Source organism: Capsicum annuum, chromosome 3 (genome assembly GCF_002878395.1).
Source record: "Capsicum annuum cultivar UCD-10X-F1 chromosome 3, UCD10Xv1.1, whole genome shotgun sequence".
NCBI lineage: Eukaryota > Viridiplantae > Streptophyta > Magnoliopsida > Solanales > Solanaceae > Capsicum > Capsicum annuum.
Window position 1 is genome coordinate 239,511,453 of NC_061113.1, and position 9,048 is coordinate 239,520,500.

Sequence of the window (9,048 nt, forward strand, 5' to 3'; positions counted from 1 at the left end):
TCTATCTATCTATCTATCTATCTATCTATCTATCTATCTATCTATCTATCTATATATATATATATATTAAACTGCATATCAATATAAAAATTTCAACAACAAAAGAAGAAAATGACAAAAAATTGAAAAAGAGACTACAATTAGCTGAAAGATATTAAAAAAATGCAGTAAGCTAAACGAATACCCCCTTCTGACAAATTCAAAATGCATCGTATAATTAATACTTACAAATATTCTTTCACACATGAACATTGTATTACATTGTAAATGGAAATTTTAATTTAAACAACAATGAAAAAGGAAGAAAATTCCCTACCTTTTCAGGTCATGATGGCGCCTACCATAACCCACCAATAGGCAAGCCAACTTGTAGTACGGAATGGCTAGTAACAGACTAAACATTATCCTTCACATAATCCTTGTTCCCGGGATAACAACTAACCACTATTCATTTAATTGTCAACATCTAACATCTAGTCTAGGTTCATCATTAGACCAAAACCGTCATTTATCCACCATTCATTATTTTCAACTATTCATCCTATTTTTGTTAATCATTAATAGACAACACATTACTACTTGTCGCCTAACCATCTTTTATTAAATGACATCATTCATTAACTGACCATCGTTAGCTATCATGTTCCAACTAAACAAGATTCATTAACTAATACATTAGCTTCCTAGCCATCAAGTGTAATATTCAGCTAATAGACAACTAGTTACCACATAGCTTAACCGTCTAACAAGAAGAACAATCATAAGATCATATTTCATCTATAATCACATCATTTAAAATGGTAAATAATCATGAACGTACCAAACGTATGCATGCCATCACCAGTATTTAGTCAGTGGAATAATAAGCATCATACTGCATCTTCCTCTGCCCCATACCGGAGAGATGTGTATACAAACATATACATATTCATATTCATAAATCGCAATCACATCATTCACAACTATAAACACTTCTTGGATATTTAATCAGTACTATAACACGGCCCTTGGCACATTAATTTGTTCGGAATAATCACAACATCATAATCATGGCCTTAGACCCATATACATTTTCGGAATTCATATCAATAATCATATGTATAAGCTGTAGCATATCTCTAATGATCTCACATATAAAAGTCATCTCACATATAGGAGGCATAATAAATAAATATGTTATCATCTCTCACACTAGAGACATCTCACATCTAGGAGGCATAATATAGATAGACGTGTAATTGTTTATAGGATATCATATATCAATAGGTCATACGTCAAGACAACAAGGAATATCGCTTCTCTAGGACAATTTACATATCCAAAAGGACCATCATCTCTATAGGTCCAATAATCATGACTAAAGGAAATAGCAACTCTATAGGCCAAATATCAAGTCTAAGAGGAAATAGCATCTTTATAGGTCAAATATCAAGTCTAAGAGGAAATAACATCTCTATAGGCCACATAATGTATCTAGGAGGAATATCACCTCTAAATGCCTAATATCACTTCCACACGTAGTATCATAACCATAACTAAATAGCCACAATCTTGAAACATCAATACAAGTTACCAAGTTATGAAGTAACCTTATTCTAAGGTTTACTAGCCTCATCTATGTCTAACATCCGCAACTAAGTCCACAAGACTTAACATAAGCTTAGGCCTAAGTGGGTCGAACGATCCCACTTCTAATTCATAATTTTCATAATTAGGCATACTATGCCCCAAACTAGGCTAAGGTATCTAGTTCATCGTCTAGACATCAAGAAAGCCATATTAAAGCCTAAGATAGTAACTTCGACTAGAAATAAGGGTAGTCAAGTCAACTCTACCAAACTTACGGTTCCAAAACTATCACACTAGCCCAATAAGGCTAAATATACAAATCATGCTTCAAATGCTAAAACCATATTCCAAGCATAGCATTATATCATATCCATGCTACAAATTTACCCAAACTAGGGAAAAGGCAATAGGATTCTATAAGGGTATTAAGTAATTCAATCTACGGGTCAAAACCCCCATCTAATCCCCAAACTTATATGTATAATTAATATTAAGTCATTCTATCCAATATCAATCTTGACATTCACATTTACAAGCAATATATATCATACATCATCCATGAAGAAGAGTAGACAGAAGCCTACCTCAAGGCTAAACCGCAAAATCACACTTCAAGTACCACATGCTCGTCTTCACTTCACAATCCCCAAATACCATCACACTATCAAAAATATAATCTACTCATCAATACGCGTCTAACGATACCCATATTGCACTATTGTGCTTCGAATCCAAAAATGCACCAAAAATTCCAAGTGGGTCCCACGTACGAAAATCACGTTTCCGAGGTCAACCCAATGCTCATACATCACCAAGAAATCATAACCCTCAATGAATTAGTGAAAACAAACCAAATTTAGGGCTAAATCAAGCCCTAAGCTAAATTGAATTTTGGGTCAAGAACTAAGAAATTCACCAATAAAGTGATAAAATCTTACCTTAATTCGGATGATAATCATGATAAAAGATGTTTACCAAGCTCCCTAGACAGACTCAATTTTGAGTTATCATACCCATTTAGGGTTTTAGGCTCTCAAAAATGAGTAAAAAATGGTGAAAAATGCTGCTATAGGGTGCTTAAATACCCATACTAGCTTTGGAGATCCGCAGTCACTGTCTGGATCATCAGAAAAGTCAAAAACTTATTTTTGACCCTTGAAACTCAATCGGAAACCAAAATATATGATCCAATAGTGAAATTTGAGTGTAAACCACATTTCAAATTCATTGGAATCATCAAAACCTTCATCCGAGATTATTTCGATAAAAAGTGGGTCCTACACCTATTCATTCAAATTTTCAACTTTCCGACTCATAGGTCGAAATGAGCTATGGTGCATTGGGACCCAAACCAAAGGTCTACCTACGAATCTGCTGGCATAGTCAGAATTTGCATACGGGATCGTTTCGCTAAAGTTTTCACTCGGTGGCCATTTGGAATCAGTGAAGACTTCTAAACAGGGAATTGGCTCTAAAAACCAAATGAATTGCCCGGTAACCGAACCGTCGTCCCAGCAAGTCATAAATGACTTGAGGCAGCTATAGAGAAGCTCAAACGGTGAAGATAAATATAAATATGAAAAATGACCTGAAGGGTCATTACAATCCAACACTTCATGATTGTTATTTATAGATTAGTTTAACCATAAAGAAGGGAGTTCAAGAGACGTGTTTTTAAATGGACAATACAAACAGATAAAGTTTTTTTGTAACCTATGAAATATAAATAAATAAATAAATAAATAAATAAGTGCAAAAAATGAAAGAAAAATTCAAAAAAGCCACAAAAAAAAAATGAATGGAGGTCATAGAGAGTGACACCGTCACCTCCTCTATTGTTCTCCTATATATATATATATATATATATATATATATTGATTTATTAGTACTTGACTTCATGAATATGCATTTTCGCATTGTGATATTTTTTTAGGTCCAGTTTTTTGTTTGAAACAAGTCTAAATCATTTCTAGTCCTCAAATTTTTGTTTTTGTCCACCATGGCTTTGTGACACAGGTGTACGAGATACACCGTGTCAAGTTGAAGGGTCTTGATGGTCATGATGAAAGTTGGGCTTGGGGGGGTGGGGGCGTCGACTGCCACAGAAAAGTCAAGTTAAGGTGTCTATATATATATTCTTCCTTTTCAACAAGCTGTAGCATCATTCATTTTTAATAAAATTGATGAACATCCCCTTTCCAATTATCATAATTAATTGAATAATAAAATGCAGAAAGGGATGAACTTACATATTGTATCATTAGTCAACACTTTGCCGTCCAAGAATAATAAGGTTGAGTTGACTTGCAGCTCAATTTTAAGAACTACAGAACATTGCTGCATATTTTAATAAGAAGTTCATCAACTCCTGTTAATCATATTGAAAACACTAACTTAAAGGATATTATATTTGGTTACCATGCCTGATTATATTATATAGCAACCAGAAGTATATAGTTGGTCAATCTGTCCTTCCATTGCGGAAAGCCATGGATTAACTAGTACACAATCACAGACACGACATAGAAGAAGAAATAACACAAAGATCTAAACTAGGTTCGCCCAAGCTTATGTCCTTGGGCAGAAGATCCTAATTTCAATCCCTTTGTGTATCTAAATTGTTTTCCAAACCTATTCGCTCACAGGCCTCAAAATTGACTAAAAACAATATAGAATTCAAAATGTCAATCTTATTATCGCACACAGATCACACGAACTTAGCACGGGCTTCAGTACTCCCTGAGGCTTGAGCTATCGCGTCAATCAAGACGCAATCATTACCATCTTAAAAGTCAAGTTTGAAAAATAGTCGCAACTTTCAACCAATTTTTTTAAATCTTTTATGCAATCATCATGCAGTAATGCTACTTCACAACATCTATAAAAAAAACAAACCTGTGGTTGCTGCTCATATGAGATATTCCCAAATTCCATGACAATGAAACTTCCCTCAATGAATTTTAGCTTTCACACTTTGTTAACTATCCTTGCCGTCTTTCTTGCAGTCCAACTCTTACTTTTCTTTTCATCTCAGTTTGCTGCAGCTGCAGTACTTGGAAATGAAACTGATAAGCTTGCCTTAATTGGCTTCAAGTCCCAAATAACTGAAGATCCATCAGGAGTTGTAGCCTCATGGAACGAATCTGTCGACTTCTGCCAGTGGGCTGGGGTAACATGTAGCCTTAGACATGACAGAGTTATTAGCTTGAATCTCAAACGTCAGAGATTGGCAGGTACAATCTCAGCTCATCTTGGAAATCTTTCTTTCCTCAATTCTCTAGACCTTGCAGAAAATTCTTTCCATGGTCAAATTCCTCAAGAACTCAGCAGAGTTTTAACTTACTCGGAGGGGTAATTCCGGTTAATCTATCACGTTGTGTTAACCTCAACAGCCTTTTCCTAGACCACAACTATCTTGTAGGACAGATTCCTCGTGAGGTTGGATCATTAACAAAATTAGTAAAATTGTATCTCAGAAATAACAACCTGACAGGGATCATTCCTGCTTCCATTGGAAATCTAACGTCCCTAGAAGAGCTACACTTGTCATATAACAAATTACAAGGACAAGTACCAGATTCAGTAGCTCGTTTGATCCACTTGAAACAGCTTGGATTCTCCGTAAACAGCTTATCAGGGGAGTTCCCTTCTCCATTATACAATTTATCCTCACTTAAATTGATTTCACTTTCTTATAACAATTTTTCTGGTAATCTGAGACCCGATTTAGGCCATATCTTCCCTAATCTCCAAAGACTTTATCTAGCACAGAATTCATTTACTGGTTCCATTCCGTCATCTTTGGCTAATGCTTCAGAACTTCTACAACTTGATTTCCCTGAAAACAACTTTACTGGAAGTATACCAGTTAGTTTTGGTAACCTTGAACATTTGTTATGGCTCAATACTTGGAATAATCATCTCGGAACTGGTGAACTTGATGACCTCAAATTCTTAGATTCTCTTAACAATTGCAGCAATCTTGAATTCCTACATATCGGAGTTAACCAGTTTGGAGGTATTCTTCCCCACTCAATAGTGAACTTATCTACTCATTTGACAAAGCTAATCATAACCGGAAATAGAATACATGGAAACATACCTAATGAGATGTCAAACCTAGTTAACTTGGATGTACTCTCCCTTGGTTACAACAATATAAATGGAAGTATTCCGGATTCTATTGGTCGTCTAACCAATTTGAGAACTCTGGGTTTAGACTATAGTTTCTTTTCCGGGGTAATCCCGTCTTCTATAGGCAATCTCAGTCAACTGTTATATCTTTATTTGGGATCCAATAGGCTAGAGGGAAACATACCTTCTACTTTGGGAAACTGTAAGCAGCTGCTATATTTTCTACTTCACAAAAACAATCTGAGTGGATCTATTCCCCAGCAACTCATGTCTCTTTCATCACTCACAATAGTTAATGTGTCTCGTAACTCCTTCACTGGCTCACTGCCGTCAGATATTGGAAATTGGAGTCACCTTATTGCTCTTGATTTTTCTTTCAACAATTTCTCTGGTATATTTCCACCAACCATCGGAAGCTGCTTGTCCTTAGGTGAACTCTATATGCAGGGAAACTCTCTACACGGAACCATTCCAGATATAGGAGCGTTGATGGATCTCCAATTCTTAGATCTTTCACTGAATAGCCTATCAGGTCCAATTCCTCATTTCATGGAAAATCTCAATTCCCCGCAATACTTAAACTTATCATTTAATGAGCTAGAGGGTCAGGTTCCTGTAATTGGACCATTCTCAAATGTAAGTGCTGTAGCAATTACTGGGAATCCAAAACTTTGTGGTGGGATTCAGGACTTGCATTTACCTCCATGTGTTACGCAAGAACCTCCGAGGACACAAAAGAAGCATGTGCTTGCACTCAAGTTCGTCTTGGCTATTGTCTTTGTCTCTTTGTTTGTGGTCCTTTCCCTATTTTCTGCGTTCTTCTACTATCTAAGAAGAAGTTCGGAAAACAAACCAGATGATAGGTCCGTGTCTGAGCACTTCTACCCCAAGATTTCTTATAAAGAGCTCCGCGATGCAACTGATGAATTTTCTTCTGAAAATTTGGTTGGCTCTGGCAGTTTTGGAACTGTTTATAAGGGAACTCTTGGCTCTGATGGAACGGTTGTTGCTATCAAGGTACTCAATATGCAGCATCAAGGTGCTTATAAGAGCTTCACAGCAGAATGCCAAGCATTGAGAAGCATTAGGCATCGGAACCTTGTTAAAGTCATCACAGCATGCTCTGGATCTGATTATAAAGGAAATGAGTTTAAAGCTTTGGTGTTTGAGTTCATGCAGAATGGGAGCTTGGAACAGTGGCTGCATCCAAAAAGGGATACCCAAACGAGAAGCTTGACGATTCTTCAGAGAATAAATATCATACTGGATGTGGCTTCTGCACTACATTATCTTCATTATCAGTGTCAAACGCCTATGATCCACTGTGATATAAAGCCACAGAACGTTCTTCTCGATGAAGATCTCACAGCTCATCTTGGTGACTTTGGTTTGGTGAGACTCGTTCCTGGATTTAATACTGAAGCCGGCCTGAATCGCTTCAGCTCACTTGGAGTAAAGGGAACCATTGGCTATGCAGCTCCAGGTAAATTCTCAACACTACTCAGGAAGTAACTGCAGAAAGACACGAACATGACACTACAATTCATATTAAATACTTCTCATCTTAGCTGTTTGTTTACTTAATGGTTGATTTTGCAGAATATGGCACAGGTGCTAAGGTCTCCATGTTAGGAGATATGTACAGCTTTGGAATTCTAATATTGGAGGTATTCTCCGGAAAAAGATCGACAGACACTATGTCTCAAGAAAGCTTTAGTCTCCATCACTTTGTGACGAGAGCGTTACCAAAAGGGGTTATGGAGCTTCTAGACAGAAGAGCTTTAGATTGTGAGATGACAGGAAAAGCAACCAATGAAAAAGAATGTTGGGCTAACCTGAATAAACAACAGGTGGAATGTTTGATTTCCGTATTTGAAATTGGAGTTGCATGTTCTGCGGAATCCCCAAGAGATAGATTGACAATGAGACAAGTTTATAGTAAGTTGACACTGATCAGAGAAGAGTTTTCTGAGAGCTAAAAGTGGATGATGTATTCGAGGAAATTGAATAAAAAACAAAGCTTAAAATTTCCTTTTCATGGGTTTCGTTATTGCCTTAGGGATTTGATCTTTCGCAACTGCTGTATATTTGGAGTGTTGAATGCCAATAAATGAAAGACTTCATAATTCCTTCTGTGTTGAAACTCTTCTTAGATTTTTTGCTTAATGAGGATCCATAACAATCCTACAGAGCTGAGCAGATAACCTGAGGGATTACCCAAAAAAAAAATACAAAAATTGCAATATCATCTTCATAAGCCGGATGATTAGTCTATGAATCTACTAATTAATCTATTTCTTTCAAATACCTCATTAAAATTATATCCGCTTGTCTAGGACTCGATCTTGGAACTATTCCATAACAATCAAAGTCGTTCTTTGTTTCTGTATTTCCGGAGTATGAGTATGTGACTTGTTATAATTGATCCAGAACTACGACTCCCCAATCATTGCCTATTAACTCCCGGCTCTAAACCTCTGGCCTAAGCCATTTAGGATCCAATGTACTTGCTATCCTGAAAAGATTTGACCATATTCAGCTTCATACTCATATTTCCCTCACTGTCAGGCTTCCACATATCACAATGCTATTTTCAGACCAAGAGGAATATTCTCATTAAACTTGTCCTGTCCTTTCTGATCCCACTTTGGTTTTGTTAAATTAATTTGGGGAAGATGTTGGCTAATCTTTCACTCAAAAAAGTCTGATTACATTGAGATTTTGGCCTCATGTAATGAATGGTCTCATTCTCTTTGACTTTCATCAGAGCGATCTGGCTTGTGGCGTGAAATCCAACTAGAACCAAGGCTTCCGTCTCTTTATCCTTCGGTAGTCCACCTGTTTATTGGCGTGATTCTCTCTATTGGCTCAAAAGTGACTGTAGTTTTCTAGCTTTTGATACAAAGAGAGAAGAGGCCATACCAATTGACCGTCCTGGGTTTATTGATCAGTATGATCTCAGCTACAGTAAAATTTCCACTGGTGGCGATATATGGCTAGGGATAGCGCAAGGTAAACTTACCCTTGTATGCATTTACAAAAAGTCCATAAGTCATTGCTGTGTATGATAATACAAGAAGCCGTTGGAGGGTTACCCACACTTTGGACAACTTCTTTTCTGGTCCAGATGACATTATCAAATTTAATGGCTCGTATGTTCAAAACATTTCCTCCCATATCATCATCTCAACTAAATATCCATTAGCGATCCAGTCCAATTCATTACAAACTTGAGTGTTGAATGCCAATAAATGAAAGATTTAATCAATCCTGCTGTGTTGAAAATTTTCTTAAATATTTTTCTTTAATAAGGATCCATAACAATCCTCTTGATCCAAAATCCGC

At 36.6% G+C, this 9,048-nt stretch overlaps 1 pseudogene; it reads left to right on the plus strand.

Moving 5' to 3' along the window:
- The first annotated feature begins 4,417 nt into the window (after window positions 1–4,417).
- LOC107864949 lies at window positions 4,418–7,796 on the plus strand (annotated as a pseudogene).
- The last annotated feature ends 1,252 nt before the right edge of the window (window positions 7,797–9,048 follow it).